This window comes from Colias philodice, chromosome 11 (genome assembly GCF_061535455.1).
Source record: "Colias philodice isolate Cphi_HAF_F1 chromosome 11, ilColPhil1 Martin Lab GWU primary, whole genome shotgun sequence".
Classification (NCBI taxonomy): domain Eukaryota; kingdom Metazoa; phylum Arthropoda; class Insecta; order Lepidoptera; family Pieridae; genus Colias; species Colias philodice.
The window spans coordinates 7320824-7339711 of NC_143096.1; the positions used below are offsets into that span (position 1 = coordinate 7320824).

Below are 18888 nucleotides of genomic sequence, written 5' to 3' on the forward strand. Positions count from 1 at the left end.
ATTAATTTTATGTAAGCTAAAAAAATTTATAATAATAATAAATTAACCCTAATTAAATGTAGGTAGGTTAATTCATTTTACTCTGTGACGCAAGTAAAATGCCGGAAAATAATTTCTTTTTTTTTTCTATAAGAGAAATTCGAAATTATAATCTATTCTTAACGTCATAGATAAATAAAAAAGTTATTGCAGTGAATAAATATTTTATGAAGAATTCTAAAGTTTTTCAAGATAAAAGCTTCCACGTTATTTTGTTGTCAGCGGTCGAGTCTCCTGACTTTTCATTTTCGTTTTCTCGACCAGAATATATATTTTTTTGTAATTAGGGAGGTAGAACGGACAATGCATAAAACAAAATAAACTAACAAGACAATGGTACTTTGATTGTCTAGATATTTTTCTTTAGAAGCTATGCCATATATCTAATGTATGATACTGATGAACACAATATCTCTTAAGTGTTACAAGGCCGCATTTATTAAAAATCTTATACATTGTTCACGATTCAATGCGCTGAAAAATCAAGCGCAAAGTATTGGTTTGAGGTATTAATAACAGATTTTTAATACGATTTATCCATAATCTTCAAACTTTTCCTTACAAAGAATGTCGATAAGGTGCATACTTAAACGATACTATATTCAAATGCGAAAAGTTAGACATGGTTATTCAATTATAAGTTGTGGCTCTCCAGTATGCAAATGAAAAGTTCGCAAAAGGTTTTACACAACTGTAGTCGTTTCCAATCGATAGTTCGAGAAGCCACTTAAATAAAAGATAAATCTCTAGAGAAATAATTTCGCTGTTTTCACGAAATGTAAACGTCTTAAAATTGTCTTCCCTCTAAGAATTTAGAAGTAATTTTTGTGCAAATTACATCTATTTATTATTAATCCCATTTTAAAACACGCACTTTGTCTTAATATAAAATTAATCATGAGCTAAGAAAGGTAAATTTTAAGTATTGTAAAATGTTCGCTTAAATCTAATGGAAGTAAATATTGAAGTCAAATACGGAGAGCTCATCTCTGCATATTAAAATGTCCTGAAATATTTTAAATATCATCCTAAATATTTGAAACCCTTCAGAGACAAAAATTCATTAACTAAGGTTCACTCGAGTTTATCTGTACGTATTCAAAGCGTTCGTATTCTGTACGTATTCGTTAGAATAAGGACATTTTTTTTTATATATTATTGCTGGACTTTAGCTGGTGTGTTTGTTATTTCATTTCATAAAAATCAATGTATTAATTAGTAATTATCATTTAATTGTATCGATTTAAATCAAGAAAATTATTTTGATCAGAATCAATTAAAATATGCATATTTTAAGGAATGTCTATATAGTAAAAGAGGTAATGTGACAGTTGATTTCAAATAAAATAAAACTATTTAAAAACGTATTTAACGATTTAATATTCAAACACGTATGTATTAAAAACAAAAATTATTATTCAAATCGATTTTCCACCTTATTATCAACGTGTTAATTTAATCCTTTTGAAGTAATTTATGTGAAAGTTTGTGACTCTTTCGAGCAAACCGACTCTAACCTTTTGAAATTCTAGGACTAATGGACCCGGAAAATTATATTAGTTACGAGTAGCGGTTAAAGGAGAGGGGGAAACTAAACGAAATGCAGACGACGCTGCGGGTAACGACTAACGATGATGTTTACATACAGTTATAAAGAACTGCGATATTTGCATTGCACGTTCCCCATAATTATCCAATTAGCTTCATGTTTATATGCTACTCTGACAGATTAATACACCACCTAATCACTACTTGTAACTAAAAATAAAAAAATCTCATAACTAATACATACATAAATTTCATTGCTATCCAATAACAACACTAGACCACTACCTCACTCACTGACACTTAATTGAATACAACTTTTTTCTATCACCCATATTTCCACATTAGCATAGATAACGTAACCGTATGATAGTCCGTACCAAATGGAGATCGCAAATCGACTAATTCTGTTAGCGGCAACTCGTACTAGAAAAGTGTGCATACTTTGACATAGAACAGTGAACATTGAAATGTCATCACATCGCATCGCCAGACTGCGAGACTGATATACAGGGTGTAATCGTTAAGTGTGCACAGGCGATTTTTCCGTAAGTATTACAGATAACAAAAAACTTTAAACTGATATCGAAAGTACTTAACCTAATGAGTAAAATGGCCGTAATAAATTTTTAAAAAGAAATCGAGAAATATCAAAAAAATTATCTTTAAACCCTCCCATACATTAAGTATGAAATATGAATATCCCATATACATTTAATATGAAAGATTTTAGCTTTCTTTTTCTTTTTTGGTTTTCTGCTTTAATTACTTCGCAAATTTGAAATGGCATTTTCCACGCTTTTTCCGGACATTTTCACGCATTTTCCGGATATTTTCCGGGGATTTTCCGAGCATTTCCCTGGCATTTTCCGGGGATTTTCCACGCATTTCCCAGACATTTCTCAAGCATTTTCCGGGGATTTCCAGGCATTTTCCGGACATTTTCACGCATTTGCCGGAAATTTCCACGCATTTTCCGGATATTTTCCAGACATTTCAGAGCATTTCCCAGGAATTTTGCGGGTATTTTCCGTAATTTTCCACGGTTTTTCCGGAATTTTCCACGCATTTTCCGGATTTTTCTAGGGATTTTCCAGGCATTTTCCACGGGTTTTCCGGAATTTTCCACGATTTTTCCGGAATTTTCCACGGTTTTTCCGGAATTTTCCACGCATTTTCCGGATATTTTCTAGACATTTCCCAGGTATTTTCCGGTTATTTTCCGGGAATTTCCCAGGCATTTCCGGGGATTTTCCGAGCATTTTCCGGGGATTTTCCGAGAATTTTCCGGGGATTTTCCGAGCACTTTCCACGCTTCTCCCATACATTTTCCGGACATTTTTACGCATTTTCCGGATATTTTCCAGGCATTTTCCACGGTTTTCCAGGCATTATCCACGGTTTTTCCGGAATTTTCCACGTTTTTTCCGGAATTTTCCACGCATTTTCCGGATATTTTCCGGAATTTTCCACGCATTTTCCGGATATTTTCCGGGAATTTCCCAGGCATTTTCCGGGGATTTTCCGATGATTTTCCGAGCATTTTCCACGCTTCTCCCGTACATTTTCACGCATTTTCCGGAAATTTTCACGCATTTTCCGGATATTTTCCAGGCATTTTCCACGGTTTTTCCGGAATTTTCCGGATATTTTCCAGGCATTTTTCACGGTTTTTCCGGAATTTTCCACGCATTTTCCGGTTATTTTCCGGGAATTTCCCAGGCATTTTCCGGGGATTTTCCGAGCATTTCCCGGGGATTTTCCAGACATTTACAGGCTATGTCAGGGAAATGTCCGGAAAATGTCCGGAAAATTCCCGGAAAATATCCGGAAAATGCGTGAAAATGTCCGGAAAATTCCCGGAAAATATCCGGAAAATGCGTGAAAATGTCCGGAAAAACGTTGAAAATGTCACTTCAAATTTGCGAAGTAATTAAAGCAGAAAACCAAAAAAAGAAAAAGAAAGCTAAAATGTTTCATATTAAATGTATATGGGATATTCATATTTCATACTTAATGTATGGGAGGGTTTAAAGATAGTTTTTTTGATATTTCTCGATTTATTTTAAAAAATTTATTACCGCCTTTTTACTCATCAGGTTAAGTACTTTCGATATCAGTTTAAAGTTTTTTGTTATCTGTAATACTTACGGAAAAATCGCCTGTGCACACCTAACGATTACACCCTGTATAGTCACAGTATATAGTACTCAATCGGAACTCAATGACAAGACGGAAGTAACTGTTGAATTTCACACTTTGTAAAATTCACATTCAATTTATTCATAAAATTTTATTGCATTTTCATCATAAAAGAAGCAACATCTTGTCGATTATGAAAAGTTGATAGTGTCTACGTTTCAGCGATAAGCTATCCACATATTTGCAAAAATATTGCGTTCAATCGAGAATAGCGTACTATTATCGGAACACGGATGGGTTGTAAAAATGAAGTAAACTATATTACTGCCTCAGGTCCTTTCCATAGTAAAATGTTACTCCTAAACGCCTATATTTTGTGGAAGGAGAGCAATAATATCAGAGAATATCGGCCAGAGAGTTTCGTGGTTTGGTGCGTTTACGACCTTGGAAATTTTTATTTGGAAATAGGACAAACTAGCTTAAAGAATGATATCCTTTTTGGTTATTTTATAATTATACAAAACTGAACGTTGCTTTTATATTTTCGTATTTAATTAGTGAACGTTTTATAAATAGGTATTCAATATTCATTTAACGCTATCCAAATTACCACTGAATTGTTAAATTGTGTATTAAAGCTATGAGCGATTAAAAATGTCGTTATAAATTATGAGCTTTTGAAAACTTTCAATGTCAGCGTACAAGTTGTATATTTGAAGGTTTTGCGATTACCATACATCAAGTGAAGGAACGATCGAGGGTTTAACATACTGCAATACGAATACAAAGGAACATCAATGTATTATGCTATTAAACGCGCCGCGATATAACGATTGATGTGAAGCCGTGGCGAATTTCGCTTAACTGAGAGCTTAATGAAAATTCAACAGCCTGCTTTTATGTTACTTATTGCACTTGCATACTTGCCGAACATTGAAGTTTTTTACAAAATTCAAGGTCAAGTGTTCAAAATCTTTTATTTTATAGATTACCTATATAACTCTTTCTATACTTTTATTTCAAAATTATGATAACTCAATTATGAATCTCTGAAAGGTTTCAATTTTTTAATGGATAATCTTTTAGATCTTTGACTCTCCTTCTAGATAATGAATCATAAAGAACTTACCGTATTCCTTGTGTGAAGGCTGCGGGCTGCCTTCCCTCAAGGCATAGTCGGCGTCGTCAGGCGCCGCCGTGCGCGCCCCGCACCAGGGCACGCAGCAACGGAACACCCCTCCTCCCACCACCTTGCTGCCGTCTGCGCCTTCCTACCCAATGCGCACCCGCAGACCACACACACACTAGCACGACCCAACACTGAACACTTTAAAATCACCATTCGCAATTCACTGTACGTTCTTGCGGCAAATAACGTAGCTTCCTACTTCTACAATTGGCACGTATAAATAGCGTAAGTGTAAGAAAAGCTAGTTCAGTCTTGAAAGTTGGCGAAGATAAAATTTGTTGATATGTCAGTCTAGCGTTTGAACATCAAGTTATTGATATTTTAAAGACAGTATTTTTAGAATGTAAGAGTAGAAAGGCGATAGATTTTTAGTTATATATGCAATGTTCAACCAGTTTTTAGAAATGTTTATTTCAATATATTGCTTTACATTTTATTTATTGAACACTATATTTAACCCATATTTGCAGTTGTTCTGAAATTCGTAATCAACATGCTTTCGATTCGCTAAAAAGTACAAAACAAAGTCTATCGCATTTTAGCTTTATTTCGTTTGCTCTACAAAGTTTTATTCCAATTCCAAAGTCAGTGTATTTTACTAGTTTCACCAGATTTAAATTGGTAACAATCAGAGTGAATTCCCGCATTCGTATTTATACACTCGTATCATTTCTTAAGTGAATACACTTAATACTTCTAGAACAAATGGAACTATTATATCTTGTAAGAGCTCTACAGCGCGCATTTAATCCTTTTTATTTGCTACAATTAACTCGCAGTAGAATACATATATCTAGTAAAAACGTGACACGATTCATCACAATGCATTATGATTGTGACGAAAAGATAATCCGTACGTATTTGTTGGCAAGTCCCCAATTAACCACATAATAATTCCTCATACAGTTATTAATGTTGGATGCAAACACTTGTCTTATAGAAGCTCGGAAATAGAAGAGGCCAATTCGTCGTTCGCTTCTTTAATTGAATTCGTTGTTTATGTATTTTTTAATACCTAATTCAACCTCACTGAATCTGAAAACAACGGTATCTTCTATTTCTAAAATAATTTAAATGGCAACAAAAGCGTGGAGTAAGTATTCAAATTATGTATTCAAATTATAGGTACGTCAATTGATAAGTGCTAAACAAATTGAATTTGTAAAGAATCGAAAGTAACAAGCATTATACATTTTGATATGTCTCTCATTGTATAGCTCTATTCATAGATAATAATATAAGTAGCTATATTTGCTGGATAAACTAACGACAGTAGAAACAATAAACAATAAGATCTTTATCAATGCCTATTATGTCACTACCGCAAACATTAGATATTATCATTATATCATTAAACGTTTTGAATGACGTTCAATATAAGTAATGAATTGAATAATTCCAGGCTCTACGATTCTACTTCAGTCTAGTAATTTATTACGTCCTACTAACGTTTTGTAATAAATCCTGAAGGAACGTTGTAAACAATGATATTATATAAAACAAAGTCATAAAACCTATTAACTGTCCGTGTTAGGTATTCAGCCACCAATAGTGATAGACACAATCAATTACTTCTCGTTGAGCAGTCGTTGGGTTCAATTGCGGGGTACGAGTCAATTTTGCACTCGTCATCAGTAAATTGACGAGAAAAGCAGAACTGTGTCAAACAATGTCAGTCGTACGGATTTCGCCACCTGAAACCTATTTCTGTATGTGTTTTAGATAGTTATTTAGACTATATATTCCGTATACATTAAGAGATTTCAATCATCGAATCTGGTGTGCATCCTTTGATTATAATAATTACAAATTTGATATCATGGTCAGATTGTAATATTTTGGTTTATAAGATGCATAACGCATGAATTCCTAGTTCAGTTTACTTAGATTTACGTTTTAATATTGTAACTTTGACTCGTACGTGTTTCATAAAAATGGCTCTTCTGTTCTCTGTAGCATTAGAAAAATAAATGTGATGATTTTTCTAGAGTACATAATATATAGGTATAAACAGAAATGATTGAAGCCTCTACACTTCTATACTTTGTGTAATTTATTTGCAATCATAAAGCAGGTCTATCTACAAGATTTATTTTGTGATGTGTTTATTCATACAACATATATTTTTACTTTGCCATAAAAATCAAGGTTACAACATGAGCTATGTCTGTACAATGTACATAATACTGAAAATGGATTAAAAACTCTGATATGAAATTTTTAAAATTCAGTGTATCGTTTTGATTATCGTTTTGTTCATAATCAGAATAATTTTCAATGCATGAAGTGCTCTTCCAAAATACACAGTATTTAAAAAATGATTGCGTAATACGAGTGTAAATCCTATATTTAAATATATTCAATGGATTCTTGGCCAGTACCTATCTATATGCTCTATGAACGTCAATATTTTTATATTTTAATAATTCTAGAAATAAAGGTATATAATATTTTTTGCTTTGTATATCCTAATGTATAAATAAACTTGTATCTATTACTTGATACATTTATTCATCTACGAAATATTCTAAAGATTTTTGTAAGAATCTGTTTTCTAGCTGATAGGTCATGGGTGGCGTGTGTTTATTTTTGTTCTCCTGAAGGCTTTCGATCCGCTTTCATTTGTTTGCATTGCGGTGTGTTTGCTTCGCTCTAGGAAAAACATAAAAGAATCCTGTTTTTTTTGTATTGAACAGATTTGCTTTCTAGTGTATTATCCAATAGCTTACAGTTCAAAGACATCGCTTTCAATATAGGTACTACTTTTATTTATGTTATATATAAACTCATCATGACATTTAATGTTCATATTTAATTTTTTTTAATAGAGACGATAGAGCAATGGAAACATAAATACTTATTAGTAATACTTATAGAATTAAGAAAGTCAGCGAACGTATAAACAATCAACAAGTAGGGGACTTGTTTTATACAACTTCAATATTACAGAAAATAAGCGCCGCGGAGCTTGTAAATGAACGCAAATTCGATTTAAGGAAGCCACCATCGGCTATCATCTACTCTCTACCAAATTTTACACGATATTAGCGCTCAAACCACGTTACATCGTAGAGCGCTAATGAATGTATTTTACTGCGTGATTATCAGATTAAGCTGTTATCTCATATGTCGTAACGATGATCACGTCGCCTGAAATAATTCAGAATGCCTACATAAACCTAAATAAACGTAACCCATTAGTGAACCGATAGCATGTTAAATCTACTATCTATTTCACGAACTCACATTACACAATATAATGAAAACCGTCTATTAATGACGTTTCGAGGGAAAATGAAAATCACGAGTCTGAAAACATGAAAAGCTCTCAGCACACACAGAACATAGGTCGATAGAGTGAGATGCGGTGAAAGAATGTGGGACGAGCCGATGCCGAGCACACAGCGAGACGGACACGGCACGGCCAGAGTCAGCAGTGCATCTCACGTATTCCACATGACACGCGGCGGACGGGCGGAGGCGGCGCGGCGGAGCGGCCTCGATCGTCGCGACGGCCGGCGGACCGCGACTGGAGCCGTGGAGCGTCGCTGCGCCTCGCAGCCTAGAGCCCCGAGCGAGCGGGACGCACATACCGCTCCGCGCCGCGCCTCTCCTACGATTTTAGCCCTTGAACCCTCCAACTTAATCTTCATTTGCCTTGCTCACACCACCGCTCTTGGCGTCTACGACCACTAATGTTGCCTCTTCGCGGGTGTTCGCTCTAGTGGTATTTCGGAGACGCAAGAGATAGAGATGCTGAGCGGCCTTTCCAATGGTACGTTGACGTTGTATCGAACGTGCGTTTGACTTGTTGTTTGACCGTGAACGTATTTTAACCATGCCGCTGTTATGCCGGTACAATATTGTTCTAATCATACATTCAACAAAACAACGCCTGTGATTTGACTCTATTGCATTACCTACCTATTATATATTTAACAAAGCTTCTCCTTCTATCATATGTTTTTAGTATTTTCGTTGAGATTTTATTTCCGCATAAACCATCTATTTTTTCAGTAAATGTATATATTTTTTTTTATTGGTATGAATTTGTAAATTGAAAACTCCAAATCCATAATAATAAAAAGATTTTCGTTCTAAATTCCCAATTTGTAATTAAAATAATAATAGTCAAACACTATAACTATCATATTCCGCAAAAGAACTTGAAGAAAAATTCATTTACTATACGACCTCATAAAACTTATTTAATATCAACAGAAGAATTTAAAAGGTCTCTAAAAGCATCGGATAAAAACGTAAACACGACCATTAAAGTATATCACTAACGAAATAAAATTTTACTATCCCAAAGTACCATTTCCTGTGAAAACGTTATTTCGACAGGACGCAGTGGCCTCGGGTAAAACTACTTTAAAACGTCGCCCTACAAGAGCACCTGAACACATCAACTTAAATAAAGAAAACAGTTTACTCCCGCCAGTGCAATATTTATTTGATATAGAAAGGCTTCTACTTGAAGTAAAGTTTCAAGAGATTCTCAAATATATGCACGATAATGTAGCAGTTTATTATATGAGAAGGAAGAAGAAAATATCAATATCTTTTAGCGTTCAGATTCATGATGGCATTGATACTTACGGAAAAAATGTTTGAATTTGTTTCTTTATTAATATAAGCTTAAAATTGTTAACGTAATATAATTACGTTACGTAATATAATTTTAGGGTATTAGAATTTGTATTGAATGACTTTTAAAAATATAAAAAGCAACTCGACTGTGGCAGTCGAATGGCTAGTCACACGCCTGAATATTTTATAAGCGTACACTATTCATCGATTTGGGATTGTATTGAAAGTGAACCTTAGAACATATGGATTATGAAAAATTTACGTTGTCGTTGAAAATAAATCATAAAGAAGACACTCTTTGAATTCTGTTTGTAACAGAACTCTATGATTTTATAACTGGAAAACTATGATTATTTAACTGGAAATAATCAGATTTAAAACTATGAAGTCGTCTGATATATGCTGAAACCCTACTTAACATAAATTCCCGTTTTAACGAAAGTGATAAAAACACAGACAACGATATAATACCCTCCCAAAGGAAAAATAAAGTGCAACGAACACGGTTCAGTCCATTTAACGTTAAAAATAAACAAGTTAGTTCACCAATCTGCGCTTGGCACAATATAAGGTACTTTATAGCGATATTGTTTGGATTACAATGAACAACAATCAAAAAGTAACATAAATATTATTGAAAAAGGATTTTTATGCTTCCAAAATCTGATCAGTTTAACAAGAGCAATAACCCAGTCTTTCGTACGAAGCACCTTCACAAAATATTTAAAGTGGCCGAAATAGGACAGGTCCTATACAATTTCTCATATATTTGTGCATCTACCTCAAACATGCGTGACGCGTGTGTAAACATCTCTATCACGACGTCAATTTGCACGCCAAATCGATCACTATTTATATCTCGATCTTACGGGAACCGGCATCTGTTATAGACGATTAGATTTTAGTTACGTTGTTCAACTGTAAAGAACACCTTACTCGAAGATCGAGGTCACAACCACAATCTTAAGCCTGACACGTCAGAACTGAATAAGCAAAGGAAATGTTCATTTATCAAATTAAACAATGAACGATATAATTTATAAGTAATTTAATAGAATTGGATCATAAGGAATATTGCATTATTAAGTGTATGTTAGATTACCTACGATAGATTGTCAACACCGGCTGGTGATACAATACATACATAGTAACGATAATCTGAAGCTTCCTATATACTATGCAAGATTATAAAAATGGTTATGCTATTCCTATTAAGCACTTAGCTATAGTAAAGTCTATTGTTTGAAATCGCACACCCACTCACAAAAACAGGGTCCTTTTGAAAGAAAATTAACAATTTTGTGTCGATGTCGCCATTAAATTTTAGATTATTCTATAACACCAATATCATAAGACTATCAATATTCACGTCAAGATGCGGTGAAACTTTTAAAACAGGGAACCCGCTTTCATGTATAATGAATTTAAATTTTTTTATGAAAATTTTTTGTCTCACAACAAGTTTTTGCAGAAGCAATTAGCAAATTAGTGCGATGGATTATTTAAGCCATTTTCAAACATTAAATCAGAACAGATTTTCTAAAAATAATAACTCATATATTTTACAGTTTATAGGCTTAAAAATAAAATTGTGGACAAACTGAACAAACTCGAAGTAATTATACAATCTCAACATTGCCGTACACGAACGGTAAACGACTGTCACACCTGTGTGCATCCTGACACAGCAAATAAATACATAATAACTTTATGTATGAGTAAATTTTGGGATATGGAAATTTTATCGCTGTACAGATATAAGCAGAATTATTACAATTAACTAGTAGACAGTTGCATCATAAATATCGAAATGATAAACGCTTTTTTTCTATTTTTTTTCAAGAGAATGAATATATTTCAGATTTCATGTTGCATGTGGTACCTGTAATGTGGTTACTGTAAATGCTACTCTAGGCAATCTATGGTACTTGCCATAGAGTGAAAGTATCAATAGATGGGCTCTAGTATTAGTTGCAATAGCTATTAAAATATGTAATATTACGCTTCATCGTAAATACCTTTGTTGATGTGCTTATCGAACAACACATAATATCCGATTTCTTGTGAACAGTAATTTTTCTAATTCCCATTTCCCATCTAATTATAAAATATGCGTTGACTTTTTTTATTAGTGGTTACATTTAAGCCAGTATAAATTAATATTTTTTTAATATCAATCTGTATTTAAAAATGGAGTCGATATTTCAAAATACCATCACTAAATGGAAACAAACTTAAAATTTTCCAGTATCTACTATATCTGAATCAACTCGTTAGACTTGTCTTCGTAAAATTTGTCATGAAAATCAGCACTAATTCCTATGTTGTTTATTATCAATATAATATTAAACATTTACATGAAGAAAGAATATTTTAAATGTTCGTTGACTTCGTCTGAGAGCACTTCGTATACTCAATATGTTTAGTTATATCTATTACACGAGCATATTTAATCAAAACTCTTTCATTTCAACAAACGTTAAATTTCAAACTTTATCCAAATTAACAAACTTTACCACTGAGCCTCTTTATAGAATTAGTAAAGATTTTAAACCTTATTATATAATAGTTCAAAGCTTTAGTAATTTCAAAAGTAGCAAATCTAATTAATTTTAAGTTTGATTCATCTTAAGTACTAATTGAATTCAATTTAAATTAACGTTCTACAATCTACATATTCAGGTATTCAGATATGTTTGAAACTGTAATAGAGCCTTTAGCCTATTAATAATATAACAGAGAACATATCAGTATATGATTTAATACGTATACGAATTATATAACTAAGACTTAATTAGATGTTATACGCTTATTTACACAACATGGTAATTAGGTACTTATGAATATAATTTCCGAATAGTTAGATATTATTTTGAATCATAATACTCTCTGTTATATTAGTTAGACTAGCTTACCGCCCGCGGCTTCGCCCGCTTTGTCTAAAACCTAATAAATTATATACTAAAACCTTCCTCTTGAATCACTCCATCTATTAAAAAAAACCGCATCAAAATCCGTTGCGTAATTTTAAAGATTTAAGCATACAAAGGGACATAGGGACAGAGAAAGCGACTGTGTTTTATACTATGTAGTGATATATTTCAAAGAGATTGTACTATAAAACAGTTAGATAATAAATAGACACCCGTAAAGACGATAAAATGAAATGTTCATAAAATATTGTTTGGCTGTGTCATTAGCGTAATCAATATTTCTCATATACAATTCACACACTTATTATACGTTTCACATTTATCGATCGCGTAGTATCGTGGAAATGAAGCCACCTGGATGCTTTTAACTTTTTAAATTTTCATAGGGTGGAACAAGTTCAATTCCTAATTATTAAACTTACTTGAAAAACTTTGTTTGTCTATAAATGGAATGTAAATGACTGAAACTTATATGATGCATTGTTTTGAAAAACAAAATGTTAAAATGCCGTCCAAGTTAATCAGTAAGAAAAATCTTTTAACATCTTTATATTGTATAGGTAGGTATTGACATTAATCTTTATTTAATTAAATTCGCCCGGTTTTGAAATGGACAAATGAGTCCAATAAATGAGATATATAATACCATTTTCCGCTTGGATCATATTGGAAGTGTATCCAATCATATTTTACAAAGAAAACTAATCATTCTTCCTGACCGCTAAACTGCTGCTCGCTCGCTTTATAAACCCGTCTGAATGTAATTCAATGTATTATTCTTTCATTAGCTGAAAATATAGTCCTTTATTTAATTGGAAATTATTACACTTTTTGAATTATTTCCAGAAAATTTTTTGTTTTAATTTAATATATTATGCTTAACATTTGTTTAACCAACGCGAACATTAATTATATTGAAGTAATTATTTCGTATTATGCAAACAAAGACATATAATCATAAAATATAATCATAAACAGTAAACAGAACCTACAAGTTCCAAATCCTGAATGATAAAATACTACTATTGCGGACTACTCTAATATTTTGATTTCTGTGAAAACAATTACAAGAGAATCAAATCTACCCATAAAATATATAAATAGGGACATGTAAAGGAGGAATCCCCAATCACTACCAGTAACCGCTAAGATCGTATAACTAGATATTAATTAAAACTACTATTCAAAGACGACTAAAAGATTTGAACTAGAAAGATGGCAATCCCAGATCTAAGCCAGAATTAACTCAGTGAAACTATAATCGAAGAACGTAATATTATAAGAAAAGAAAAGCATTTAAACACTAAAAATAATTGCTAATGTAATTATGTTATAAAAAAGCTAAATAAAATTTGTTTATCAAAAATAAGTTGTTGTATTGTTAACCACTACGTATTGACTAATGTTTGCTCAATGACGTATAAGATAATGTGATAAGCCCGGAAAAGTAACGCCTCCTTCCTAAACAATAAACATATTACCTAATTTATATTTCAAAATTCTATAGCGTATTTATGGAAAGTATAACATGTACCTACATTATATATAATATTATCTTATATCTATAGTGTAATATAAGAACGGAAGGAGTGAGGAAATAAAATTTCCTTCACTCACACTCAGTGGGACAATTTCGATTTAACGTTTTAAATTTGAATACCAGACTCATCTTCTTTTTGATGGAAATACTGCTCTTATATTATTCATATCAAAATTTGATACTTACATTAAAAAGCACTCGGGGACTGCCGCGGTAAAGCTATTGCATGCTATGCCTTCAAGCGACACCTCCGTGCCCGTCGGAGTGGGGAGCGTGAGGTTTTTTCGTTACGGAATTTCTGGATTCGGTCCCCGCGCTCAAGGCCCGCGATAGAAGCTATGCAATAGCTTAAAATATTTATGATTTTTACATTTTTTTCTTATATATAGATATATATATATATAGTCTCGGATTGAAAGAGATAAATACACATGTTATCAATTATCATATTTTCTAAGCTTCTACCATGGTTCCTCATTAGCATCCAAACAATTAATATTGAGGTACATTTGGCTCTACATCAATAAAACGTGTATATCGTGGCCTCTATAATATTATTTTGGCATTATCTTATGTGATAATCCGTCGAGACGTTTGTGCTTAATTATAATCCTAAATTTAAAGTAGGTGAAGTTTACTAACGTGCTCTTTCATACGACGTTTATCAATATTGGATTAAAAATAATCTCACGAGATAGTCTTTAGCTCTTTTTTAATTTATGCGTATGAAGATTGAAATTACGACGATTTTACCATGTCATTTAGTGCACCCTATTTTATAAAGCAAAAACTTATAAAAATCTATATTTTTTTTTATTTCATGCTTGGTTACGCCACCATTTAAGATACTTTAAATCCTCTATCTTATACTTATGGTAAAACCGTTTTATTCATTATAATAATAAAACCATAACCCTTATACAATTATACCCAAATGAGATGGTTCGTAATTGAGCTGCGGTAAGCATCGGTCTGTTACCGGCGCGTCGCATTGTTAATAATAATTGACATCAGCAATTGTGAGATGTGCCCTTGATATTTCTAACTATACGTTATCGTGCAATTAATGGACCACAGATTAGCCATTATTTGAAATGACTTTTCCAAGGTGTTATTAAATAAAATTGTTCGTTCAGAAACATCTCTTCATACTGATAAGTCGCATTTTTTTTTTCATATTATATTTTAACCCTGAGCGTAAATTAGTTATGAGATAATTAAATTAAAAAAATGATGAAATTAAATAACATAATAGTGTAGTGTATCAACTAATTCTATAGTTGTACAGACACCCTGCATACATTATGATAAACAAAAATGGTCACAGACAAGTTCGTTTTATAAATTTACATTTTAATATTAATTCATAATACAGCTTTTTAGAATATAAATCCATCTTATCTCATACTCACACTCAGCTTAATCCAAGCTGAATCCCTCAGTCGGGTTGTTTACCTGAAAATGGAAATCAATATATTCATCTCGTTAGGAAAAAGTATTTCTTTGGAATTTTTTTTCATAATATTAAAGGATATTTTTCACCAGTATTTTTTAGCACTTATATTACACAAAAACAATTAAATTGATTGATGGACTTGAGTCTGAAATGAGAGCTTATATTTTAATCCACTAGCTTCAAAGTTATCACTTATGATGATGAATGATGGCTAAGGTTTTACTTTAAAATAACAAGTAGGTTTAGTGTTTCTTAATCTAGATTTTAAATCCCAATTTATAATTACCTTAACTTAAATACTTATCAATTAAGTCTATTGTTATACAATTTTTGTATGGTTTGTTAAAAGTAATCGTTTACTTCGCAAACGAAGTGGAATAATCGAGAGACCAGTCCCACGTTTATTTATATAAATCAAAACAGATTCGAATAAGCATTCACCTGTCAAAATGTTCTACTCGTTTGAGTTCCATTAAATCAGGATATAAATAAACATGTTACTGAAAGGTAATTAAGTCTTTTCAATCAAAAATTAATTACCAAAATGTATTTGAATTAATATAAATGTATGTATAGATACATTTCCTCACAGACAAATATTTTAATCACGATTTTGAAATGGTATATTTTTATTGAAACAAAATTATATTACAAATTACAATACTAAATTCTTAAAATACTACGTAGAGATACTTCTCTATCATATGTACTGATAAACAAAAATATTAAATTTTGACATTCTCTATTTCCGAAATATTCCCCTCTTAATATAATTCAAATTCTAATGATTTGTATCTTGAACTAAAAACAATAATTTTGATCTTTCCACATGAAGATTCCACATTCCACATGATACAAAAATCCTTATATAACAGGAAGAAAACATTTTCGCTTAATTAAAATATCGCTGGATATTCCTGTAAGAATACAGATCCTGGTGACCTACGACATATTCCTGAAATAATTTGTAACGATTTTTCAAATGGCAAACCGACCCATATCGACGGAGTCGACTGGAAGATCCCTATGATCAGAGGAGCGTTATTTATTTATTACTTTATGTTTTACTCTTTATATTCTATATCTCAGTATATCTGTATGAGTTTGTATCGAATATTAGAGAAGGTCAAGCGACGTTCATTACTGATGCGCAGCCTCAATCTGGAAATGTTTGTCTTTGTGGGTTATGTAAGTAATAAACATTATGAAACTTTTGTTCTTGAATAGTATGTATTCTAACAATTTTTGCAATAAATAAAACGGAAGCATATGGCATATTTATGTCACATTTCTACCTATACTATAAATTGAATATATACATATTACTATTATACTCGTAGCTTCACTAATTTCACAAGATTTAGCACATATCAATAATCCCTTAGTTATGTTAATATAAAGGTAATTTAAATATTAACAGTTTTACTAGGTGCATTAAAATTAAGGTGCGGTTTGCTATTACTGTTAAAATTAACTGAGGTATTGCATGTCTCATAGTGACCTCAGGTTCACAAAATTAACCAACAACTTTAATTAATTTAAAATCAGTTACCTGTAACATACTTCAAAATATTAAAAATTTCAGAATATTTTTAGTTTATTCAACGGCCAGTACGTAAGTGGCTTCAAGCCGCTCTTCTAGCAAGTTAAATTTACTAACATTGTACATTAACTTGGTATACTTAGTTACTTCGTACTGGGTATAAATCTAGTTATTTATGGCTGCAAATATACTCAGCTCATGTTCACAACAGAGTTAATATTATTTGAATTTATGTGTCATTGAATAATACGTGCATTTAAATGTCTATTAATCTCATCTTTTACACGGTAATAAATAGGTTTTCCGTCCGTATTGCGAAGAAGTAAAACCAAATCCATTAATCTTCACTAACTCTCACATTAGAATCGATTTGTAAATAAAAGCACAACTATAAAACAAACTGGGAAACATCTCTCGATAATGGAATACCGTTCACAGACTGATTGAACATGCCGCAGATACTAACATCTATTAAATAAATTACTTCAATATTCTTAATGTGAATCTTCGCCGCGGCTGAAGCGTAAAGCGTAGATAAAAGATTTGTTGTGTGGCTCGATCTGATTTCTCAGTGCATCAGGCAAGGATCAGCTGTAATAGCAATGCTTATTTACTTGTGAATGATTCCGTGGAAGTTCTCGGTTTACTTCAATAGCCCATCACACTTGTTGATATTACGGTAAATATAGAGCGTTTAGACGCAAATTCGTTCGACTGTTCAATATTTGACGAAGATATATTCCAGATAATTATCTACAAATATACAAAACATTTAACATATATTATTATGTTGATGTGTTTAATTAAATTTATATTAAAAGCAACTTATTTCGATAAATCTTAATTAAACATTACAAATAAATTAAATTGCAGAAATAAGGATTTAAAGCTCATTTTTAGTCGATCAAATAGGGTTTTTTGTGAAAGTAGTTTTTACTACCTAGTTATTTTTGTTTCTTGTTCTACTATTTTCATTTTTCAAAATAATATTTCAAATTTCAAAGTAAATGCATTTTAGTGATTGGAGTCACGATATTATGATTTCAAGTCAGGAATTACGGAGAGAATCAATAACACCAAAATAATCAAAAATCAATTGGAGAATTTCGTATCTTAATATGTAATTTATTTATGATCATAATGAATAATAAAGTCACGTAGTCCAAAAGGAACAAAATATTCAGCACCTTTTCAGCTTCTTATGTACGAAATTATTATGTTAATGGCAAATTGTAATTCATGAGTAGATATTCAAAACGGTTAGTGGCTGATTTGCGGCTAACCTCAATTGGTTAACGGGATTTAGATCCTAATAATATGACATGATAGGAAAGGAAAGTCGACTCAACCACAAAATAGGAAATTTATTCAAAATACCATTTACAGGCATTTTTAATTGATTAAAAACATTCCGTGTTACCACAGATCGGGCTTCGTTACACAATATTACATTTAACTTTAGAAATAAAAATATTATTATATTAGGTGAATCCTCATCAAGAATAAATTCTCTTTTAGCCATATTTTGTTTTCATTACACCCTTACAAAATGCAAAATAATCAAATATCTGCTCTAAGTACCAAAACAAATAGATTTACCATATGGTACGGGAGCTATTAACGTTTTAAAAAAAGTCATTTTAGTATAGTTGGGTTTTTGATATTACTGTTTCTCTTGCTATTTCGGTTAGAGTCCGCTCTGTCTGGCTGGCGGTAGTGGTTGCGTTTATTAGTGCGCACAGGAAAATATCCGTAATTTAAAGTCATTTATTAACGCGTAATTTTTAATCTTTTGCCTCTAGATAGATCCATCAGACATAAATTTGTTATTGCAAGACTTTTTTTCGTTGTTAATTAGGTGCCATACGCAATTTTTTATTTCAAAATCATTAAAATGTCATCGAAATA

General features: G+C 31.9%; 1 protein-coding gene across 3 annotated transcripts in view; it reads right to left on the reverse strand.

The window, feature by feature from the left end:
* dnc (phosphodiesterase dunce) overlaps positions 1-18888 on the reverse strand; it is a 264431-nt gene that overhangs the window by 219948 nt on the left and 25595 nt on the right. The window contains exon 1 of one of the 3 annotated variants that reach the window (XM_089700927.1): positions 4856-5221. The exons of the other annotated variants lie outside the window; for them this stretch is intronic. The gene's annotated coding sequence lies outside the window, so the exon portion shown is untranslated. Of the gene's footprint in view, positions 1-4855; positions 5222-18888 lie in introns of those variants that run through there. 3 annotated transcript variants of the gene reach the window in all.